This window comes from Molothrus ater, chromosome 2 (assembly GCF_012460135.2).
Source record: "Molothrus ater isolate BHLD 08-10-18 breed brown headed cowbird chromosome 2, BPBGC_Mater_1.1, whole genome shotgun sequence".
Classification (NCBI taxonomy): domain Eukaryota; kingdom Metazoa; phylum Chordata; class Aves; order Passeriformes; family Icteridae; genus Molothrus; species Molothrus ater.
Window position 1 is genome coordinate 96,906,999 of NC_050479.2, and position 25,390 is coordinate 96,932,388.

The 25,390-nt window shown below is 36.4% G+C and overlaps 1 long non-coding RNA gene across 1 annotated transcript in view; it reads left to right on the forward strand.

The window, feature by feature from the left end:
* Positions 1 to 3,920: 3,920 nt before the first annotated feature.
* Positions 3,921 to 25,390, forward strand: part of LOC118687960 (uncharacterized) — a 115,693-nt gene continuing 94,223 nt past the window's right edge. The window contains exons 1-3 of the long non-coding RNA XR_004980421.2: positions 3,921 to 4,129; positions 5,773 to 5,839; positions 20,948 to 21,035. This is a non-coding gene — a long non-coding RNA (uncharacterized LOC118687960). The remainder of the gene's footprint in view (positions 4,130 to 5,772; positions 5,840 to 20,947; positions 21,036 to 25,390) is intronic.

Sequence of the window (25,390 nt, forward strand, 5' to 3'; positions counted from 1 at the left end):
GTTTTGGCTATGTGAATTTGGGAAAAACTTCAAGCTCAATATTTAACTAAATTCCTTATTGTGACAAGGCACTTCAGAACCTAGTCAGAGTCTCAGTATCAAGTAAATGAAGCAGTTCTTGAAACTTGAATGGCTCAGAGTGAGACTAATCAAGCCTGCGTCATGGTCTATTTGGGAGCTCAGTAGTTGCTCTGCTTTCAGTGTATTAAAATTGGGAAATTGAGTCCCACTTGGGTCTAGACAAGGAATGATTGACCGTACTTTGTTTGGAGGTAGATGGATGAGCAGAATTAACTCCCTGTGCCAGGATTTGACCCACAGTCATCACCATGTGCAGAATTTCTGGTTTCCTGACAGGACTGTCTCTGTGTTGCAGTGCTCCTGCAACACTTAACCAATAAAATGATGTCCTCAAAAGCAAGATTAGCCAGGACACAACATGTATCCCTTACCTGTTAATACCTTGGTAGAAACTCCGATGTACCTGTCTCATTTTGTAGCGGAAGTATAAAACTTCAATCAAAGCTTAAGTGTACAAGTTAAAAACTCCTGCAATTGATAAAAAAATGGCAATTGGGAACTATTGAGGTAGAAGCTGTGGATTTTTCTTCTTTTACTGTTTTAGTGACTTATTTTCCTGCATCAGTTTTGATCATGCATTAAATATGTCTTTGGCTACAGGTAATTTCATTTCCTGAAATAAAAAGGAAAGGACTTTGTTTTATGTAATATTTTATGTAATATTTTTGTTTAATATTTTAGAATTAGTATTGATGCCACTTTGCTCCAAATTCTAATATAAGCTTCTCAGGGATGTCTGAATTGTGCTGAAGCCACTGGAATAAAATCCAAAAAACTTCACTGCTTGATTATTTTGTAACACTTTCTGAGAAATTTGCATCTCCTAAATAGATATTCTTGTTTTTAGGACAAATCTGAAATATGTATTGGTAGTGACAATATTTCTATTAAATAAATTATGCTGAATAGTTGATTTGCATAGTTAATAACTTATTTTCTGCTGTTAATCTTCAACAAGGAAGAGGCTAAGAGGCTGGATTTAAGGTCACAAGTCAGGCCAGATCCCTTGGCTGTAGCATGTTTGACATGTCTTTCTAACCTAAGTTTCTGCATATTTTTGGCAAGAAAAGAGTCCACATGCTCTGTTTAAACTAAAGAAAAATACTGAGACTTTATTTGCCTTGAGTCAGTTTGCTGCATGTGGCTCTTTTATGTTGTATTTTTTCAGATGCTAGATGTAAGGTGCAAATTTCATGTGTTGGTTTGATAATGTGCATCAGGCAAATTTTAGTAACATAGCAGTGTTAATTTTAGTAGTAGAACAGAGAAGAGCATCATTGTCAGCAAGTCCAAGGGAATAATGTGGAAACACATGTTTCTGACTGTGCTTGCTTGAGGCAAGTGAAAGCATTGTATACAAATAAAGCTTCTGAGGCTGTACAGGAGTTGAAAATATGTGTATGAATTATGTTGATACTAAAGCCCAGCATAACAAGCTTTTTGGAGTAGCCACATAACTTTTAGTGCCCATAAGACAGACTATATTATACTTACCTTGAATGAGTACATGGAGTACTTTGATCCTCTGCTACATTGCCAGCAGCCAGAAAATCTGGGCTTTATCTTTTGCATCTTTCTATGAAACTACCTTAAGACCTGTTCAGTAATCAAACACTTCAAGTTCTGTATCATAATTTGAGCTATATCATACAGACAGACTGTGTCTTTACAGGTTTTCCACCAGAGAGCATAAGGATAAATAGATTTAAAAGAATGCAAACAGAACTGTTCTGGTCATAGAAGGGGAAATATCCAGAAAAAAAAAAAGACCTTTATTTATGGGGAGGAAAAATTATTCATTGTTTTCCTGTCATTTACAGAAACATGCTTTATGTCCTGTCCTGCAAAATTTTATCTTGATTTAATACAGTAGGCTGTGGAGGCTTCTGATGATTAAGTTGAAAAGCATATTTATGGATGGCTAGGTGTAATCTAAGTGTCTACTAAGAAGATCTATGCTTTCCATATTTATTCTGTGCAATGGAAATGAAATGTGAAAAGAGAAAATCAGCTCTCCTGTACCTGGACTGTTGCAATGTAAACTGTTTGAATGACATCCTTAACTCAGTTATTGACAGAATTAGAAATTTTGCTAATGGAAAATAAAAATTAGATAAGCTTACAGCTTCCAAATATATGAGAAAAATCATGTTTATTACCAGGATCTCCTTACACGTGTTAATGCATACTTCTTTAGGTATGATTATGGGAAAATTATATTCCATTAATTGTTCCAAACGTGTGTAAAGCTACCTATCCCCAAGTATAACAAATCTGCTATAATAATGGTGGTGATGATTAGGCTTTTTTTGCAAAATGATTGTGGAGACCAGCATCATGAATGTATTAATTGATATCTTTGTACATTCACTTCTCAATTCACTACTTTGAGCTGTAGTACGAACTAATAAGCCAATGAAGTTAAGAAAATTACTGTATTTCCAGATTTATGTCAAATAACTTTCCATGATGACAAAGATGATTTCTTTTTAGAAAGAAGGTAATGTCTTAGGCTGTTATGTTGGCATCAAATAAATCCAGTATTATTAATGACTGAAGGAATGATGAAATATTTCCTGTAGAGACCAGTGAGACAAAGCAGAGATATTCTTTACTGTGCTTCTCACTCTTTAGTAGGTGCACCTAAATTTTGGCCTCTAAAGATATTTTTAATAAGTATTAAATTGTTAGTGGCTAACTTGAAACTAAATTAAATATCAGGTTAAAACTTGCAGGTACCATTTTCTCTTAGGTATCTTTTTTTTGTTTTCCCCTGCAAAAGAATTTTCCCTTGCAGAAAAAATAAAACACTTTGGTTTTGCTTTCTTTCAGTTTTTTAAAAAGTTTTATCTTCTTCTGGACTTCCTCAATATAATTTTTGGGGTTTTGTCTCTGTACAGGCTATTAGTTTAACAGACAAACCAAAAAGTTGACAGCTACCTGTAGTATATACTTCTATCAGAGGATAAGTACAATGTCTGGTTTGATTGATTCTCTCTATAGCAGTAATGGAGTATATTGAAATAACATACAATACAATTCAAGTAAAGCTCAAGTAAATGATGAGGAGTGTAAACTAACTACTTGAAAACACTTAAAGCTTCTTAGTACAAAGTAGATCAAAATGCTTGCATAAACTGAACTTCCTTCTCCATCAGAGATACCTGATATGAAATGATACATGGAAATGGACTATTTTCATAGAGTTCTTACTTTTGAGAGGACTTTTAAATGTCTTTGTTCTTGTAAAACCTACACAAAATGCAATAGAAAGAAATGAATGAAAGCAACACTAAAATTGAGAATGAAACATGATTAGTCTTGAAATAGACCATTTAAACCCTGAAGTCCAATAATCTCATTCATTAGAATTTATTTTGATTAAGACTTGTCTTTCCTGAGGACAGAGTCAGACCAACAGTACTTAATTTTCAAATCTGTTACATTTTGCTTCCTGGAACCAAGATATGTCCATGTTAATGAGAAGATGCTGTCTGCTCAGCATTTCTGTAGTTTTGTTATTTTTACTCTTTGAAATAATAGGCATTGAGTGGGAGAATATGAGATTCTGCTCAGAAAATATAAAATCTCAGTTACCCACATAAGAACCTTTTTAATAATAAATGAGATAGCTGTGATTCAAGGCTTTTTCTCCTGACACCCTTAAGATACCTCCCTGCTATCTTCTTTCTCTGTCTAACAGATACTGCTTTTTGAATGCGAAGCCCCTTCAAGGGCACTCAGAATTTACTGACCCACTCCCAATTTGGACATCTGGATTTGTCAGAATGTCCTGTGATATGTTGACTATTAATTAGGGAGGGAGGGAAGGAACCAGAGGTGTGCCACCCTCATCGAGCATGAAGTGAAGGTGTGCTCTCTCAAGGTAGCTCCCATCCCTCCTCTGCTTGCAGGAGGAGCAGAGATCTGTGGGGTTATTCTGAGTGCTACTGAAAGGTACCGACAGCTGAAGGGGTTGCACAAATGCTCTCATGTTGGTGTGATGATGCATCGAGATGTGGCACTTCTCCTCATCTCTCCTGAGCAGGTGAGAAATAAGGGCAAAAACCTGCTGTTCATGCTATCTACTATAAATATCCATCTGATTTAATTGATATTACTGTTTTAGAGTTTAAAGATGATTTAAAGCAAGCTTCCTTCCTGACCACATCTGTCTTTCTGAGAAATTCAAGCCATTTGCTATTTGTAGGAACTGGTATAATGTGAATCAGCTGGATTTAGCAAGCACAAATCTATAGATCAAATTACTGCCATGTGTTACTGGAAAAGTAACAAAGAATGCATGGGCATTTAGGTGAGCAACAGGAAAAAACTGCCCCAAGCTTTCATCTGAATTATGTTTATGACTTCTAGTTTTAAATGTTCATACAATGTGTAATACTTTCCAATATCCTGGTTCCATAAATATTCTCCATTCTTCCAAAGAAGCCCTTTTAAACCATTGCTTCATACTGCAGAAAAAATAGATAATGGAAGAACTTGCTTGTACTTACAACATTAGTTGCTGTAGTCACATATTAACTCACTGCTTTGGGATTATTGTATGCTACAACTAAAATGTGACATTCAGCATTGGTTTTAATTTTCAGTGTGGAGTTGTTTGATAATTTAATCTTTTAGAAGATTATTCCGTATTATTGCACGTTTGGTATACTCTTCCTAACTTGTAAGTATTTTCCTTCAGTTGAAAAGAGTAGTTGCTGTTGATCTTTGATAGCTTCTCATGTTATAGTTTACAAAACATCACCTCTGTTACAAATGACCAGAGGACACAGCATTATTTACATATCTTCAAGTAACCTCTTAAACTCAATATGTTGCATATTTTCAATCCAGGTGGATTTCTATGATAACACAGGCAAATGTGGCTGAATAGGGAAATGACCACGGTTTTGTACTGTGAATATAGGAATCTCAAATTTTCCAGGAACTTGTTTGTTTGGCTAAGAAAAAGATACCAGATGAGCTGTATGGAAATGGAGGTTTCAAAGCACAGAAATAAGTTGTGTGCTTTTGAAACTTTAAAAACTAGCCCAAACAGAAAAATTTAAAAACACGATGTGAAGAATTTAAAAAACCAGAGGATGGTCTATGTTCCAGCTTGCTAGAATAAATCTGTTAAGCTTAACTGGAATGGAAGCTTTTACAGAAAGGTTGATTTTTGGATACTATAATCTTAACTGTAGAAACTGGTGCAGAAATCTTTGGACATGTTAGTACATGCTTTTACTGAAAGCATAGTGTTGTTACTTAAGCAGAAGAATGAGAATGCTTTAATCTAGGATGTTTTAATGCATTTATTGCTTTCTGTACTTTTAGTAGAATTTAACACCTTTCCATTTACTTCCTCCTACAGATATTTCTTGTTTACTTACTTTAAAAGGATGTGAGTTGATATTGGGCAGGTTGAATGTGTTAGTTAGCTGGGTATAACAGAAGGACCTCAGTAAAAATTATACTGAAAAATACCTTGGCTTACTTCAATCTTAAGATTTCTATAAAAGCTCTCTTCAGTTTTGTGTAATATTAGCCATTACCATCCCTCATACTATTAGACGATAAATGATCTAACAGCACTTTGTTGATATTCTTATGATATTTTAGCTGAGCATATACTACTTTTTCCCAAAAGATATCAGCATTTTGCTTTCCTTTTTTTCTGACTTTTAGTGCATGTTGAGGCTGGAGCAATGATTTGAAATCTCACATGCAGTAAGTCTGTGATTCATGCAGTTAGGTAAGTAAATGATACAGTAAAATGTGTGCACAGTTGGGTTCAGAGCTTAATGCTTGGGCTATTATGCCAGTAATGAGTATCTGAAGTAACATAACACAAAGACTTGAAATACTGTATTGCTTTAGAATGGAGGCTGCTTTTCTTTTGTAGTTCAGGAGTGTTGTCAGTCTTTCCTAAGTATCATAAAGCATCTAATGCTTAATAAAATCATGTGTAGCACTCACCTAAATAATGTCTTGCATGTTGATGGGACTTCTGTTCCGTATGCACAGGCAGGGAGCTAAAAGATTAAGTTATATAAGTTTTCATTTCAAGGTCTGACTGCTTTGTTTGTATATCATTCTCAAGAATTATGAGTAATACATCTCTTAAACCAGAGCAATTGAAAGGAGATTTCAGTAGCTTAAATCCTGTAAATTGTAGCTGAATAAAATACAGTATGAAGCTGAAGTGCCTCATCAGACAAGGACTGAATAGCAAAAGCAGAGCAAAAGCTTGGAGTTGGGGAGGTAAGTGAAATAACTGATGAGTAGTTTAGGTGATGACACAGCATGAAAAAAATTTGAACAATAATTTTCTACTTAACAAATAGTTATTTACTGTCTGGTGAGTAAGCAGTAGCTTATTCTGTTGCACTGACTCACAGAACTTCTTTACAGACAAAAGAGCTAAAAATTTTGGGGTTAAAATGCAACTTGAAACAAAATCAGCCACTCTCCCCTATCATGATTTTAATGCAGCAGGAGAAGATCTTTGTGATGCTGTTGTAATAATGGTAAAAAGGAGAGAAGCAGGGAACACACCTATCAAAACCTGTGGAAGGTTTTGGAGGTAGAATGATGTTGAAAGAATGGGAAGGCATTTTTAGCAGCTTCTCCTCAGAGCAACTTGGGAACAATGAGGCCAGGGAAGAATTTACAGAAACAATCAAATCATGTCTGTGGCTGAGACAAAGGATTTGCTCATATGACCTAGGAGAGATCTGACTCTGAGTTTCCTGTCCATATGTGGTGCAGTTTCTAAAAAACAAGATAACATTTGGATGAGGAGCCAGAGGGAGATACAAGGATAATGACCACATTGGCTGTCTTGACTTGTCACTTCACAGAACGATTTGGGTTGAAAGGGGCCTCTAAGATCACCTGGTTTCAAACTCCCCAGTTTCAATGAAGACAGCTTCATCCAGGATGTTTCTCAAGTTCAAGCAGTAATAAAGTTTGCTCAGTGCAGTCTCTCCATCTTTCCTGAAACAATCTCCTGGTAAGGACAAGTCCTTCAAAAATCTAAACTCTCAAATGCACCAGAAACCATGCAGATATAATTTTGATGCATAAACATATTTCACTTCTGACTGCTGTTGGACTACTTTGGATGCCAAAAATTCACAAGAGAAAAAATGAAATATGTCATGTTTTGTAAGTAAGTCCAAGGAAAATCTGGATTTGAATGGCAGGCTCTTTTGAAGGGGCAGTCTGAATTACGAAAGTTTGTGTTGCCTCAATTTCTACCCTGTATTATTGGGGTAGTACTTAACTTCTCATGGTTATTTTTTGGGTTTTTTTTCAAATTGTATAAGTAGTTGGATCAAAAATCTGTCTTCAACATATTTCCAAAACAATCCCATACTCTCCTGATTGTCCTGATAGCAATTAGAGATAATGTTGAATTTTTTTACTGAATAAAAATTTTTTATATAGCTGTAAGTTAATTCAAATATCTGTATTTCAATATTAAGATTTTTTTTTTAGGTTTTGGGGGATAAAGAAGTGTGGTTAGTGTTTTGAAATATAAAACAAATTTAATAAACTTTTGGATCATTTTTTTACAAGTCATGAAAGAAGCATACAGGCTGAAAGAAGTACACAGAAGCACACATAGGCTGCTTCTTTACCAAAAAGTTCTCTCTTCTTAAAACACTGCCTATTGATTTATGTAACCTGTATTTGGTTTGTGCTCTCAATATAGCATTATGAATAATATAATTTAATTTTATCTTCTTAAACTCAGGTAGTTCAGCTGTAAGATCTTCAGACAAATAAGAAACATGCTGTAAGAGCTTCAACATGACCTTTGGTTTTTTGTATTGCATAGAAACTTTGTCTTGGCAAAAGAATGCATGCTTGTGAAAGGGGCACTTGTTTTATTTTAATTTCAGATGTAAGTAATCCTTTTACATTTAGTATTCATTTAGTATCCTTCTACTTGTCCATTTCAAGCTTGTTTTGGTGGCTGTGTACTCCTCATCTCTGAGCTGATGCACTATGAGTATTGCTGAATAGGGATTTTCATGCCTTCGAAGTCTTCTGTGTGTCAGAATGAGGAGGCTACCATATAGTGCTGGATTTCACGCAGTAATAAATACTAGTAGAAAAACGACTAAGATATGAGTGACCTGACAAAGCAATTGCATAAAGCTTTTTATACAGGAAATCATTAAATTTGTTCTATGATTTCTTTTTTAAATTAATTTATTGCAAGTTTCAGATGAAATATCCAGTAAGTTGTAGTACAAGTATGCTTGAAAACAATTTGAAACAATTGATGATGGGCTAGCGAGAGACTTACAAGAGAGATTATGGGGAAAATACTGTCTTTTGCCTAATGGAGGCTGGAGAGAGGTAGAACTCTGGACATTCCCCACTGGTCTCACTGATATGTGAAAAAATGCATAACGTATGAGCAGCCCACTCAATACAAAATACATAAAAAATACTCAAAATACATAAATATGAGCAGCTAATAAAGTGCCTGTACTGAGATTATCAAATCTCAAGGAACAGTGATGTTGCATAAGGTATCCAGTTCCTCACCACTTTTAAGAAAAAGTCACCTGTTAGCCAGGTGGAAGATTATAAAGATGTGTGGCCACCCTGGACCTACAGACAGGCTGGGGGCTAAAACTCTCGAAAGCATTGCCATGCAAAGGGACCTGGGGCTCTTGGTCCAAGGCCAGATGGATCTGGGTCAGCAGTGCCCTGGCAGCCAGGAGGGCCAATGGTGTCCTGGGGGGTATCAGGTACAGCATCGCCAGCTGGGTGAGGGAGGGGATTGTCCTGCTCTGCTCTGCACTGGAGCAGCCTCACCTTGAGTGCTGGGGACAGTTTTGGGTGCCACAATATAAGAAAGAGATAAAGTTATTAGAGACTGTCCAAAGGTGGAGTACGAAGATACTGAGGGGTCTAGAGGAGAAGTCATATGAGGCCTGGCTGAGGTCTCTCGGCTTGTTCAGCCTAGAGGAGATTGAGAGAAACTTCATGGGAGTTTTACAGCTTCCTCATGAGGGGAAACAGAGGCATGCACTGATCTCTTCTCTGTGGTAAACCAGTGACAGGACGTGAGGGAGATGCCTGGAAGTGTGTCAGGGGAGTTTTAGGTTGGATGTCAGGAAATGGTTCTACCCCTAGAGGGTATTTGGGCACTTGAACAGGCTGCCCAGGGAAGTGGTCTCAGCCAGAGCTGAGAAGAAAAAAATACCTGCCAGAGCTCAAGAAGCCTTTGGACAATGCTCTCAGACACAGGGTGTGACTTTTGGGGATGGTGCTGTGCAGGGCCAGGAGTTGGACTTTGATAATATTCGTGGGTCCCGTCCAAATCAGGATATTCCATGATCCCATGACATCTTTAAGATGTTATAATTTTTCATCGTAGTGTTTCTCCTCAGTAATGATCAGGAGGGAAGTTAGAGTAGTTTCTATTCAATTTAGCCAGATATACTAAGAAACTGGGAAAGAACCTTTAGCACATTTTTTGAAGAGAGGGGAAATTTCCATCAACTGAAGAAAATAATTTCATTACTTAGAGCTTTAAGAAGGTATTGGATAGGAGGTGATATAGGAAAAATCTGTAAATAACTTTCTCAACAACAGTAATAATGCTAGACAATATACCATATGGAAAGTAAATTTTATCAAGCACATGATTGTTATGTAGTTGTAAATGCTCTTAAGACAAGGCTTAGCTCATCTGGCTTTTCACCAAAAGGCAGAACAGGCTAGTGACACAGTCCAAGGTAAAAAAAATGAAAATGTTTATCTGATAAAAGTAATATATTATTTTAAGGATGGACTCATTTAGGATGTTGTTTTATAGCACATACTGCAGCTGTGGGCTCTTGAATACTTTTGGTCATTGTTTGGTCTTGGATTGCTTAATGTTAGAAAAGCTTGTAAACACTAGACACACCTGGGGGAGCAATAAGAAAAAAAATAAAACTGGCATGGGACCCATCCACAGGAATTTCTGTGGGACATCATTCTGAACTGGGCTTTGGTTTTCAGACAGCAATTGGAAGTGGCACCCCTCAGTCCTGCAACAGTTGTCACAGGCTTCTGGGAGGACTAGCTCCCTGTTTTGTGCCACTACTGAAAGCAAAGGGCAACTCTGTTTTATATAACCTTGTAAATATCAAGCAGTCAATTGTGCTAGCTGTACGGGTATGACAACATCAGGAGCCCGAAAACACAACCAAAGCTGCAATGCATTCAAAAAAGAATGTAAGCATGGCATGCCTTCCAATGAGGTTAAGATGTATTATTTGAAGAAGTTGAAAGATGAACTTGTTTTAATCTAAGTATTTTTGGGAGGAAGAGTCTTTGGACTGAAGACTGTTTCTTAATATGAATTCTGTCACTGAAATGAATGTATTTAACAGTGTGAGCAACAAACCATAGAAATGTCTTAGCCATGGATATGCTCACTTTAACCTCATTTGACCTTTGAAAAATTGTTTATCTCAAACATTTCTTTGAGCTGCAGGTTTGACTTACAGACTTCAGGCAGAAATATTCAAGTCACTTGGTTTGTATCAGAGAGGTAAGGCTCAGAGTTTTGCAATGTTATAGTTTTTAGAGTATAGGAATCTTATGTTACAATGCATGGTTAGATTACTTGACCCAGATCACAGCTTGTATGCATCCCAATTATTCTTCTGTACTCATCATTCAGGCAAGAAAAATTGACTTTGGCTGTTTCTTACCTCTACAAGTGCTAAGATTTTTTCCAGTAAAGTGTTCAAGGCTTTTGAGATTTTTATGGTTCATAGGATTGCAAAGCATGTCAAGTTATTCAAATGCAAGGGCTGAAAGAAGTCTGACAATTAGTGCCAAAATGCAATAAAATATGGAATATTAAATGAAACTGTTAAATGTTTGTTTAAAGATGTTAAGCAAAATTCTAAAAATCATGACTAAATATACTTCATGTCACCGTGTTTAAATAACTTTACACAGCAATTTGTGCAGGAAACTAGCATGTTGATCACAGAAATTTTTATCGTCATGCTTCCTTGATGTATTGCATTAAAAATTATGGTAGCTTGAGGATTGCACATAAAAAATATTACTGATACAAGATAAAACCAGAATTAAACCAGTGAACTCTGCTTATAGCTTCTCATACAGTACTTTTTCTACAACATTGCTAATCCATGGCAATCTTTTATGTCCATACATCTCCTGAGGCTTTCAAACCCACTGGCTTGCACTTTCCATGAAAATCTATATAGAAACTTGAATATTCAAGTTGAATCCAGTTCAATTTTCCTTCTGTAATTAAGTCTAAAAGTGATATAAAGGATTGATTCTTACTCTGCAACTTGGAACTAGCGGCTAAAATTACATGGAATAACTGATAAACCCATGAAAACTAGGTATGCAGGCAATTTAAATATTCAGGTTTATTCCTTCTCTTTTGAGAATTTTTTTTAATCAGGTCAAGTTTCTATTTGCATGTGGAGAAAGTCAATAATGATGATCATCATAATAATAACAATAATAAATCTAGTGTAATTTCTGCTTTTATACTGATCTGACAATATGCCTGTCCATGAGTTTGACTTAAAAACTGTTTAACATTTTTGAGCCTAAGCAAGAATGTTTGTGGTGACTAAAGTACTGAATGGCCCTCAGCTAAAAGATACAGTGAGACAGTAAAAATATAAGTTCTGGAAGAAATCTGATATTTGGTACAGACTGTAAATGTGTATTTTTCAAGTCAAGTGAAATCTTGGCAGCTGTGTTTCTTAGAATATATATGATAGAGAAGTTCCTCACTAGATTACTAGAATCTGTAATCATAAAAATCAGAGTTTGTATCCCTCTTGTAGCTTTAAAAACATCGTAAGGTGCAACACCGATCACTACTGAACAATCCCCAGGAGATCTGGACAGAAGGAACTTGAAGAATGAAAAAGAAAAGACATCAGAAAATCCCAAACTCATAAATATACCAAGTCAGACTTAAAATGCCTATTCCTTTAAGTTTCTCAAACTTTGCTTTATTTCTTTGTTTGGTCCAATATAAACTTTAAAGCAGTGATATGGTTAATCTCATATCACATATACTTTAATTCTTGACGAGTGCTTTCTGATGATAATTCTTTATTACAAAACTCAGCTTGGTTTCTCACTGGAAACAACTTCATCTGAACAACAAAAACAGTTTGATAAAGAAAGAATTGAGCTTTATGACTGACAATTAATACCATTAACCCTGGTTCAGTGAAGATTTCTGATGAACAAGTTCAATTCATTAGGTCAACTGTTGTTTGATCTAAATTATGCATATATTATGTAATTGCCATAAAATTGTTCTGAAGAAAGTTGAAGACTTTAGTGGCAGGAATTTGAATCTTAATGGAAAACTCTCAGGAGGGAAGTTGACATGTCTAATAAGAAGCTTAGAGAGAGCTTTCTATATCATAGTACCTTTATGTCAGAATTGAGTGGGGTCATTAGAACTTCTAAAACACCTTGCCTTAGTAGGCTGACAATTATTAGTGAATAATGAAAACACATAAGTGAAAAATCTAAATGGAATCCTATGGAGTTTTTGTAGCCTAAAATTGGTTTATCCCCTTGCTAACATAGGCTATAGTAACACTCTGCAACCTCACTATTAAAGGGTGGGATTCTTGGTGGGCTGGTAATGCAAGGTGCTGAAAGAGGTTTGTCTTGTAAGACCATTACCCACTGGCTAAATCACTGGGTTATAGCCAGCTAATGAAAATGAGGTGGGATGAGCCCTGGGAGAGGCAGAAGAACAGAGAAGAATTTTATAAGCATGTACAGCTGAGGAAACTGTACTTAAAGGCAAAAGAACAGGTTTTAAATTCATTGAAAACTTCTAGAGAGCTGTCAAATTATTGTCGATATATGTAGTCAATTACTATGGAAACTAGCATGTTTCTTTTCAGTCTAATTTTGGCTATCTCTTGTGTGAGTAGAAGAGCAAAGCTGAATCTTAATCTAAGAACATACTGCAAGTCAAAATAATTATGCCAAAAAACTTGTTTTTTAAAGTGACTGCTAAGTATTCATAAGTGCTGAAATGAAATTTTAAGAGTGAATTTTTTACATGACTCTCCTTTACATGACAAACTTTTAAATGGCCCAAATAATCTTTGATATTGTGTTTGGAGCACTTCAGAACATTTTCCTGTTTAGCTAGTAATTACCTAAAGGTAGGAGCTATTAGCTGCTGCCAGCCTTAAAGAAAAATATTAACCAGCAAACTGACAGCGAACTACTTGGCTAATGAACGGTATCTTCACCAGGAATGTCAATTGCAATTGTCTATCATATGTAAACCACAGAAAAGATTAATGGTGTTGAAATTGCATCATGATTTTTTTCAAAGTTTATAGAATTTGTAAATGTTAGGTTTTCCTGAGGAAGAAAGTTCTTTTAGGGATAAGAGTTTGTTATTTTGGGGGTGGGAAAAACTATCTTTCTGGTTAAAATATATTTTTAGCTCTTTTGCCAGCTTACAGTATGCAAACATGGGCATGAAAATTTTTTTGGCTATACCTCAAGAAGGTACAGAACCAGTACAGAACTCTGGATTTCAGCACCTCTATGCCTTTGTTCTGTGGCTTATAAGATGTGCATTTTTTATCAGTTCAATGTTACTGTATATAAAACATCTTTATGCTCTCTGGAATACAGTTTTGGTATAGTATCACCAAATATCAGAATAGTAATTACTATGTGCATCTGGAGCAATTCTCATTATTCTTGCTCATGTTCAACCCAGGAATAAATTGGCTACACTTCTCAATTTTTTTCTCAGACTACCAAAAAAACCCTAAAGTGTTAGATTGTTTCAGACTATATATAAGTGTATGCCAGATTGCCAGAGAGATAACTGAAATTTGGCCAGTCGAACTGAAGCTTTCTTAAGAAAAAACTTGGGAAAAGTTTGTTTTGAAGACACTTAGCAAAATATTCAGACTTTTCAGACCATGAAAGAAAACATGGTACACAGCTGCACAGGTAATACAAAGTGCAAATACTGCTGTCTCTTTACAGGAGCACTTCATACCAATGGCCATAACATTTGGGAATAAGGAGTTACAAAATAGATGGAATAAGATCTGTTGCATTTTGAGGATGAAGGAAGCCCCAAGAAAACCCTGTGGGGCAGCACTGCAAGCAAAGGACCCATGGGATGGGTTGGAGGATGTGGTTGTGTGGATGCAGGCAGATGTAGGCACCAGCCATCCTAGGGTGGCTGCCTCCCAAAGCTCTGCTCTCAGTCAGGATCCAAAATCCAGGATTTCTTCCATGTGGAAAATAAAGGACTACTCTTTGAAAACCCATACTGTAATGCAAAACAAAGCCATGCAGCTTTCGGATTTGAAAGATAGCAACCAGAGGTGGTGAAAAAGCATGGAATTCCTACAGTTTTTCTATCCTGCTAACTCACTCCAGGTGTTAGAGCAGAGGGACCATTATGAAAAATATGTCTTGTCAAATTCTAGCTCCTTTTCCACTACACAGTTTATGAAACAAATGGTTTCCTTAATTTAGTATGCTGTCAGGCTTTTTTTCTCATGTTCATTGATATTTTTTCCTAGATGCAAATTTCAGTGACAGGATTATACTTACACTAATTGAGACAATTTAAAGTTCTGGGTTGTGGGTGGGAAAAGGAGGTTTTTTTTTTTGTTGGTGAGACATTAGCTTTTGAGCTTCTGAAGTACCGAATGGCCCTCAGCTAAAAGATACAGTGAGACAGTAAAAAATATATGACAGTAAAAAATATAAGTTTAGTAAGGAGTTGTAGGATTTTTATTTTTGTTTCTCTCTAGGTAGAAATATAAAATCTTGAATTAGAGTAGTCTGAAGACACAAGTGGTAAATATTCTGGAATCCCAACAGGAAGCAAGTAACCACAGTCTTAGCAGAGATGTATCATATGGAGTTCTGTCTTCACCTTTCAAGCTGACAGTAATTTTTCCATTAAAACAAAAATTGCATTCTAAAATCTTTTCAGACTCACACCTACCAAATACATTTCATATCTTATTTTAGTACTTTTTCTCCTTAATCTCAACATGGACAGGGTTGAATCACTTCAGCTGGCAAATGCGGCAGTACCATAGGGCTTTAGACAAGGAATGAAGTAGTAAAAGGATCTCAGCTGACTACCAGCTTTTATCACTGTGATACAGAACAAAATGTCATCAGTTTCAACTATGTTTGCACTCAGTCTGATATTGCTACCCACAAGGCATCTGCTGCAAGATTTAATTTTGTCACACTGGTAAGTGTTTTTACCAGGGCAAATAGTTGAATGTGTGCAGTTAATGATAGGACATGTCTGCTGTTCCGCTGTCAAAAGCATCCATCTAGACATAAATATTTTACATAAGCTTAAAAAGACAAAGGCTAACATGATTTCTGCTATTTGTACACACATCAGTGCTGAAAAGGGTGAAACATCAGTCACATTTCTCTAGAATTGGCTAGGGATATGAAAATCTCTAACAGCTTGCTACTCAGATTGCCTGCACACATCTCCTGGCCTCTCTTAATAAGAAAGATGCAATCTCTGTGGGGAGAAAGAGATAAAAGACCAGAGAGAGGAAGATAACACACCCACCTGTTGGAGATTCAAAGTTGCTCTTCATTTTTCATTATGTGCTGTAAAGGATCTTGTTCATCAGACTAAAAATTTAATGGGCGTATGGGGCACACAGGGAAATAGATATGAACTAAGTAAAAAAGACTTTGGATTGGAGAATCATTTGAAAAAAGGTAACACACTATTTGAATAAAGGAACAGACAAAAACAGAGAGCAGCCTGTGTTCCTAAGTGACCCTTTGCTGTTTAAGATGTACAGATCAGAACATTCTGTGCTGTTGTTTAACTGTGCATTGCCTTTGCCTTTGGCACTTATATTTCTTATGTACTTCAAAAGCTTGAAAACTGAAATAATGGAAATAACTGGAATATGGGGCTTTTCTTCTTAGCTTTTCCATTTTCTTTGTATTTATGTCAAATAACCATTTTCCCCTTTTTCAGTTAATTTAAATCTGGAAAAAATATGAAACTTTGAAAAAAAAGTGAATTTTAGGTTTTTGGGGTTTCTTTGTCACTAACAACTTGTTGTCACCTTGTAAGGGCATACAGACTGCTAAAATTTGAATTTTAGCAGGGTCATGTACCTGGATCACTGCCAGAGCTATTTTTAGGCAAGCCCTATGCCAGCAGGGTAAAGGGAGATGTGCACCATGCACTGCAGCAGACCTTGGGTGCACAACAGCTGTGTTGGCAGTGATTAAATCTCTCAGAACATCAGTGTGTGCTGCAGAGGAACACATTCTGGAAGGCAGGAGGATTCTGCCTTCCAGAACACATTCTGTTGAGTAGGAGGATCCAGTGCCCCTTCCTCCCTCTCAGATGAGCCAATGCATCTCATACTTGGCTAGTAGCACTGCAATTTTCTCCCGCTGAATGTTCCTAAGACAGTTTGCTTTCACCGTAAACCAGTACTTTCAAGTTGCACTTACTCCTTTTGATGAATTGTTGCAAGTTTTTTCCTTCTAAAATGACTAATTTATCTTGAAGTGTTAAGGAAAGTTTGAAAACATAAATCTGAAGTCAAGAAAGCTAGAAGCTTGAGTATTGTGCAAATTCATGGTTTTGATTCTTTCAAGTATGCCCACTGTTAAGGAGAGAAAAAATGGACTTCTCTCACCTATTTTTTAAAAATGAAACTGAAATTCACAGCCAAATTGAAGGCAGCTACCTTCTTTCTTCCCAGTCAAATGTACACGTTAATAAGAAATGACAGTTTTGAAATATTTGCAATCACTAGACTCCCTAAGACCAGTCACTTAGTGTGGTGCTGTGCATTGTTGTAAGGTCTTTGTTGGTCTAAAATATGACTTTTCCTTTTTTGTTAGGCGGAAAGACACATGTACTGTCTCATAGGAACAGCACTGGAGGCCCTTAAAAGGATACACATATTCATGGCATCTGCCTGGTTTTGGTTTTTTTTTTAAATTTTGTTTTTTTACTTTGTGAAGATTTTTAGCACATGCCTTTCCTTTCTGAATATAAAAATGTCTGTTCTTGGCTCTTTTCCTTGACTAGTCCACTTTCACTCTAACATATTTTTGTGTCTCCCAAGGACATTACATTGGTAACTTCTAATCTAAACCTTGTTAATTTTTTTTTCTTCCCCTGTTGCCAGATAGTAAAAGATTTTACACTTGTTGTTAATTTCACACATTCCTGATAAGGAAGAATGGCTATCATTGTTCTAAACATGAAGTTGTATTTTTATTTATTTTGCCTTTTCATGCAGGGCTTGGATGAATTAGTGTTTGTACAAGTGACATGACAGGAAGGATCATTATTTCTATTGCTGCCCTCTGGGGAATTCACTAAATTGGGTTTGAAGATTGTGATATTTTCAAGCTCAAGTATGCTGTTCTCTAATGGCAGTTCCTTCCACTTTCTTTCTCAATTTTCAGTTTTTTCTGTCATGATTGTCTGTCTTCTACAAGTTCTGCCAGAAAATCCATGTTAGTAGTAATGTTATGTTTCACAGCATCCAAATATGTACTGATTTTACTCACAGAGCCCAGGCTGCTGCTTACAGCTCTGAAAGTTGAAGTTTTTCCTAACTTTAGTAGGGTACAGACTAATTTATTAGCATTTGAACTTTGTGTTTGAATCACAAAATGGTTATGGAGTAATATTTCATCAGATGACAGGAATACATTTTCCAGTAGTTGGAGGGCAAGAGTTCAAACACAACCAAAGTGATAGGGGTTTTGGGTTGCTTTGTTTGAGTTTTATGTTTGTATTTTTAGTGGGTTTTTAAAGCAGTGGTTTCATTTAGTAGTGGCCTTCACTAAAAGAGGCTGTGGTAATCTCTGCTTCATAACATTTCAAACAAGTCCAACCTTCTGTTTTGCTTATGGTTTTCTTTTTGTCTTTGCCATGTGGAAAAGTCTAATAGTTTTGTTACAAAACTGGCTTCAATATCTGTTTTCTTTTTTTTTTAATGCCACTATAATCCCCAGGTTCTTGTACTTCTTTCTTTATTATGCAGCTGTGAATGTGTTCAACTTATTTTTACTGGAAAATGCAGGTTTAAAAATAATAACTTAGTTTGGGTAGAATTCCCACATTTAAATACATGCTGTCTGAGGGACATGGAATTGTTTTTGCTAACTTTCATGACAACATATTCACAGGCATGGACAGAAAATAATCATGAGCTGCTTTTGTGTTAACAGTAATCCAAAGACACTCTGTTGCCTTTGTGTCTTTCTTTTTGGTGGATATGTGCTGTGTGATCCTTGGCTCGTGTATATGTTTTTTTCAAACCTATGAAATACTTTGCTTTATATAAAACCTATATTTTAATTTAAAAATATCAGAGACGCATTATGCTATTTTAAAATTTTGCCAGCCTTAAATGTTAGTTGTATTTTCTTTAGTAATGATTGGTAGTAGGCATCTGTGATCATGACAGTAAAGTGCACCTTGTAGCTACGCTCTTAGATGTATAATCAAATGGATGAAATACTTAGTCAAAAACAAAAGGAAAAAAATACCAAAGCAAAACCAAACTAAAATGTTCTAGCAACTCCAAGCCCCACCTTCTGGTCTCTCTGACATATTACCACAAATTTTTGTGAAATTAATCATAAATTACCATCCCCATCACTGGCCATCATTAACTCAATTTCTACAACATTTCTGAAGCTGAACTTTACACTTACATATTCAAACTGGGTTTTAAGGCTTTTTAAGCAATGTTATACTCCTACCTTACCTTAGACAGCTGGGTTCAATCTCAATAAGTTATTGTATCTTCTTGCTTTGTATTTGTTCTACTAAACAATCACTATATCAATATTAGCATGTGCTACTTATAATAGGCTGTAATATTGTTGTGATTGAAATAATGATGCTTGTAAAACAAGTTACAGTTCTTGGATAGATTAACATTTTTATACTGACTTTTCTATTTAGCTGTGCCATCCTGACTTGAAGTCCCCACAAAGGAGATATTCAATTTCAAGGCAGAACTCGCCATTTCTTGCCATGATGCAGTCTCATCTGCCTACCTACACTTAATCCTAAAAGTATTTATGGAAGATCTAAAGTTATTCTTTCTGAAGGAAGAATGCTGAATATTTTTCTGTCTAATATCATTGAATTGTTGCTTTGGGAATGAATTGAGAAGTTTCTAAAGTATTTGATCTGGCATTACTTTAATTACCAGAATTACTGGTAACCGAGCTTCTTGCAAAGTCAGCTCAAGCTTCTCCTTCACTTTCTGGGACATTGAAAATTCTAATCGTTTACTCCCTTACTGGTAGTATCTCATGATAGTTAAGACTTCCTCATGGCAATATCTGGTGATAGGTTCTTCATCCTAGATTACCTTGAAATAAATGTGTTTTGGTGCCCTGGGCATCTTTTAAAAAAGGAAGCCCCAGCAGAGCAAACTTTCTAAGCATGTTTCATGTCAAGTCTTTAACATTTGTTATATCCACACTATTAAATGCCCACATTTTGGCTAAAACACCCCTAGCTTTCTCTTAAAGCCCCTGCCAGTTCAAACTCCAATACAGTGAGGAAAAGACAGTAGCTCCTGGCTGAGATGCACCTTCTGAGCTGTCCCAGTGAATTTGCCACTAGGCATCTGTTATTTCACTAGAGATGGGGAGCCCAGATGCTTGAGTCATCATGTTATTGGTGCCTGGATGTGTCAGGAGCTAAATTAACCTACAGGATACACTGATACCTGCTGTCAATTTTTGTCTGGCTGCAGTTGGGAGGATTTCTTGAACTTTTCTGTGGAGAACCTTCTACCCTGCTTTGCACTAGCAAGGCTCCAGGGGTGGCCTGGAGGAGTGCTGTTGGCTGCATTCCTTCTCTTTGGATGATGTTACAAAGCCATACTCATGGAGTAAATGCCATACTCATTGCTGCAAATCTGACCTTGGCACATTGACATGGCAAGAGATCATCTGGAATGAAAAAAATGTTTGCTCTGAAGTTCTCTTTTTTCGGGTCTTGTTGCACCAGCTGCAGTTTATGTAATGCATATGAATACAGGTAGAATTTCCTTTGGTAAGGAAATTGCAAACAGCACGCCCAGACATTTTTTATTGACCCCTGAAAAGATCTTGCTGTGCTTTATCTGCAATTCTAGTTGCATTCCCTTGACAGCAGGAACACGTTTTCCATGGTGGGCATTTCCTGCTGCTTGCTGTCCTCTCTGACTGGTGTGTGTGACACCACCTGCAATCTGTACCCTCTTGGAAGTGAGGTTCAGCATCCAGACTAGGCCAAACACAGAGTTATTTGTAGTCTTGTTGATTCATAATGATGCTGGAGACTAATGTTTGAGATGTTCTCTGTAATGTAATTGCTACATAATAAAAAAGTGCAAATATGATTGCAGGGTGATCTAAAAGGGATGTTCTATTAGTCTGGATGGGATAAAAGCAGACTGAGTTTGACAACAAGTCTAGCACTCTGTAGTTTGAAGTAACATCTTTCAGTCTGACATTACCAGTATGGATGGAAGTAGGAAATAGATGCTTTGAGAGTTTAGGTTAAGTACTACGCTGGATAACTTAAAGTTATACTTGATTTGTATTATAATTGTCCACCTGGACAACTAGTATTCTCTACCCTAATAGAAGGCTTTTAGCACTCAGCTGTGTGAGCTCCCCTCTGAGCTCTGTCCTTTGAGCATTCAGGTGATGTGATACAAACTTTTTAACCCAGAAAAGTTCTTGAAAAATGTATTGTCCTAAAATTCAGTTGAAATTATGTGTTGTATACTTTTAGAGGCAGCTGGACTGAGTGAGGAGTGAAATGAGAAATCAAGCACTTGGACCATGTTTTATGGGATGTGCAGCCTACACAGTAAGTCAAGGTAATATGATATTATCTCCCTTTATTATTCCTAAATTTATCTTTTCTCTTCACATGCATCAGTATTGCACCTAGTTCAACAGATTTATGTAATATGATCTAAAACAAGAGTTTTGAGTGGTGATTGGTACTGAATTCCAGAGTGGTGAACCAGGGAACACAAATTTAGGCAGACCTTGCCTGGCCTATGCAGACCTGTACCTTGGGTGAGTTCTGCTCACCCAACACTGCCTCAGTGTTGATTACTGCTCAGCTGGTAGCAGCAACAGGGCCAACTCCCAGGTAGCCCATTAATGAACTTGGTCTAAACTGGGATTCAGTGTCTGTACTTGAAAAATTATTATTTCCTGGTATTTTGGCACCTGACAACTAGTCTGGTCAAAAATTTGCTGTCTCAACTCAGATCTGAGATTGGGCAGGGATACTTTCAGCAGGCGTTTAATGATATTTGGAGCCAAAGGATGTTTTCCAACATAACTGGATCTTTTATGCCAGCTGGCATGTTTAATTTATGTCCCTTTGTATGTTGTATTTGCTAATATAGACAAAACCTTTTCTTGTTAAAGTTCTAACACTTACCAACTAAAAATAGAGCCTCCAGGTCAAAGTGTTCTCAAAGTGGACCTGAGGCTCCACTGAGAGATTAAACTCATCTTTATGTCAAGTTGGATTGTAGGCACATAAAATTTTCCTGTCAGCTGGGATGGGACATATCTTGGGCTGAGGACTGTCAAGTCCCTGCACCATTGTGGATTTTTTCCTGCTCCTACTTCAGAGCATGTAGCTTATGTGTTTTTCCACTACACTAAAGCACAGGGAATAACTGATTCTTGAGAAGCCTTAAGATTATATGGCCAGAAACTGGTAAAAGATGAACCTTTGGCTCTGAAATTTCTTTTTACCTACCTAAAGATCCCTTATGCTTTCAAAATCTTGTAGAACTAAGCATGTTCTTAATCCCCTGTTTTTTCCATCTTTGGAGATTTTTAGGTATCTTGTAGAGTGGCGCTGTAGGAACCATCCCTGATTTGTTGAACCTTTATTTCAGAAAGTGTTGGTCATAACATTTAGGCAGGTGTTTGAAAAGCCACACAAGGCTGCTGGTGGTACATCCCATGGTCAATAGGTCTCTTGAAAGCACCTTTGGACTAAAAAGCATGCATTCACTGTAGTACCTCTTTTTGGTGAAATTTTCTAATATTTTGTTTCTGAAGCTTGTGGAGAGGGTTAATTGAATGCATAAATACTTTTCTTTGTGTAAGTCTTCTATTCTTTTTGGCTTGGGATTTTTTTTTCCTTTTATAAACATTTCTGACTATCCACCTCCCAATTCAGAAATGATCCATTTTTTTTCATTTATAAAGCTACTATGTCATCTATCCTGGCCAGCAGGCTATCCTTCTCTGCAGCGATATATGAAATTTGGTTATAGTCTTCAGATAGAATGAATATTCAAAATTTTTGGAGGTGATTTAACTGTGTGTCATTGATTAAGTATATTTTAGCTTATAACTGTAATCAGAGCTCTGTTATTCAATTAAAAAAACAGTCTTGATTCAACCTATCTTTAACTCACCCTGTGGTGTTTGTGTTGCATGGTTAAAACATTGGAGTTTTTTCTAGACAGATAAAAAAAAACTGTCATGAAAAGACATGTGTTGATATTTTGATAGAAATATAGTAATCTAGTGATTAAATTGTGTAGCTACTTATATGTCATGCTGTAAATGTATTTGTACTTGGTACGGTACCCTGCTTATGGAAAGTACTTTTAGCACCCCTACAGGTTACATTCCCTGGGGTTACATTCTCTGGGGAAGTGTTTGCCTCCATAGTTAGAGGTCTTCTGTAGTTTTGTTGTCTGGACAACATTTTTCTTTAATTGAACTATAAGTTTGTTCTCAGCAGGTATTTATTTTTCAGTTACCTGCTGCAGCTACTGGAGACTTGAAGAACAGGTTGGCTCACTCAAAGCCTTTTCTATTTTCTTGCATTATATTATCTGATGTAATCAAATAGATCACTCCTATTTACAGACCCTGTCTTCCATAGAAAAAAAACCCAATCCTAGGCAGCTGAAAAGGGTCACCCCTGAAAAGTCCCAAAAGGTGGCTAGTGTCATGCAGATGAAGAATTTACTTTATGTGTTTAGTTACTCATGAAAGAATGTTGCCATTATGACCCTCTTATAGATGAAGGTCCTGTAAAGAAATGGGTGAGGGTCTCATGGGCAACATGAACATGGGTAACAAAAATGCTTTTCCACCCAGAAAGAAGCCTGAAAGACAGTTATTTTGACCCTGCATATAATGTGGGAGTTGCTTGATCTCCAGAAAACCAGCCAGGGCCTCACTAAACCCTTGTCTTCTGCATGATGCAGCTGGCATTTTCTGCTTCAACTTCCCTGCTGTGGCTGCTAAAGGCACAAAGGTGTTTTACTACTGGTGAGTGAGGGTGTAGTGAGGGATTAATTTCCTGCCCCTCTCCACAACAAGATCTCCTTAGGGTAAGAGAGAGGTGATACTATTTTTATGTTGGATATAAAAACGCAGCTATGCTGCAGAAAGGTTAACAAAAAAAAAGAAAAAAGTTAGTTTGTGAAGTTAAACCTGCTTGGATACTTGATGCAGTGCATCAGTGAATGCACAGACAGAGTGAGGCAGAAGAAGACAAGACAGCATTGGAGGTAACTGAGTATTCCCTGTTTTTCCAGGTGATAGCTATCAAAAAATGATGTCATTTTTAAAAGTGATAGCACCTAACTTTTGTTACATTTATATACTGGTCTCTTAAATGCACTGCTACAAATCTATCTTGTTGTATTTTTATATATAAAGTAGATTTATCTCTTTTGTTTGAGACCCACCTGTTGCCTGAATTCATTTTTAGGAGAGAAAATGTTTTTCCCTTTCCCCTTCTAATGAAATATGGCATTTCTTCCTTATATAAAACTGCGCTTTTGGACCAATAAGTCTCTGCTGACCTCAGCCAAGGTGGACATGCTTATTCAGAAATTCATATGGAGATAAAGTATTTTTAAATAGAAAAATATGCAGTCCTGGCCCTTGGAAATAAAAATCTCTCAAATCTAACTCTGCCAGTTGGTATAAAATATCTTTGTGATAGTTTGTCCTCTCTGCTGATGAGAATCTGAAATGACATGATTGTGTGATGTGCCTCTGTTTGGATCTTAGAACAGGCCCTCTCTGTAGATCTCCCCAAACTTCACCCATTTGAAACAGAAGCTGAATAACTCATTGTGATTTTTTTAACGATCCTTTTCAAAAGATGTATTGCTTGTTATTGTGAATCAGTCATGCTACAAAAAAAAAAATCAAATTCTTGTTTATAAGAAATACTAAATAAGGTATCCAATATATTCAAGTTCTGTTAGAACTGCTTATGAGTGGTACTTTTTTTGGTACATTTTTTTATTAAGTGTATCACAGCTGTGGATAAATATGAAATCAGTAGTCAAATAGGATAAATAGTTAATCAGTAGTCAGTTATGGTATTTTCCTCTGAGTAACATCATCTAAATTCTCAAATATTGGGATGTAGTTTTATGTATTGCAAAGTTTTATGAAAAGGCTAATAAAAAATATTTTTCTAGGACAGCTCTTTAGATGACTGAGAGATTTTTTTCAGTATTTTAATGGTTTATTCTTTTTTATGTATGTTTTTCTTTTATTAAATCTGGTAAACTGCAGAAACAGCAGCATTTCAAGTAACTAGCCTGAATGGTTTAATAAAAACCATGAAAGAATAGTCAAAACTTTGCTTTTGTGATGTCATTGGAATGCCCTATGTGTTGTGGTTATAGCTATTTATATTAGTCCAAATATTTGTATAATGCACAAAGTGAAAGTATAAGGTGTTAAGTAGAGAATTACCATTTTCTTTACAAGAGAGGTGTTCATTTCTATGAGCAGATGACATCTGCATTTTTAGGGAAATGACTTTCAAGCTTCCAAATTTTTAAGGAAAACATGCATAACACAATATACCAAGGAGAAACATTTGCTCTTTCCTTTGTATTGTCAGCTGGTCTTAAATGAAACCAAAAGAAACACCTCTAATTGCTATGTTAATTCCTTTCTGTGAATTAGAGTGAGCTTCCCCATCTTCAGAGTAGTGCAGACATATCCTGAAAGAGGACAGAAAACAGTGGTTTTATCTCCTTAGCTAAAAACACCTGTGGCTCTGGTGGGCCAGTCATCATGCCCAGGAATCAGGACACAAGTCAGAGGCTCTTGTGAGGTGTTAAATTCACACCTGGTTGGAAGGTAGTTTCACTACCACTCTCTGTTGTGGTAATCAATAAACAATGTCTCTAAAAAAGGCCTGTACATTATT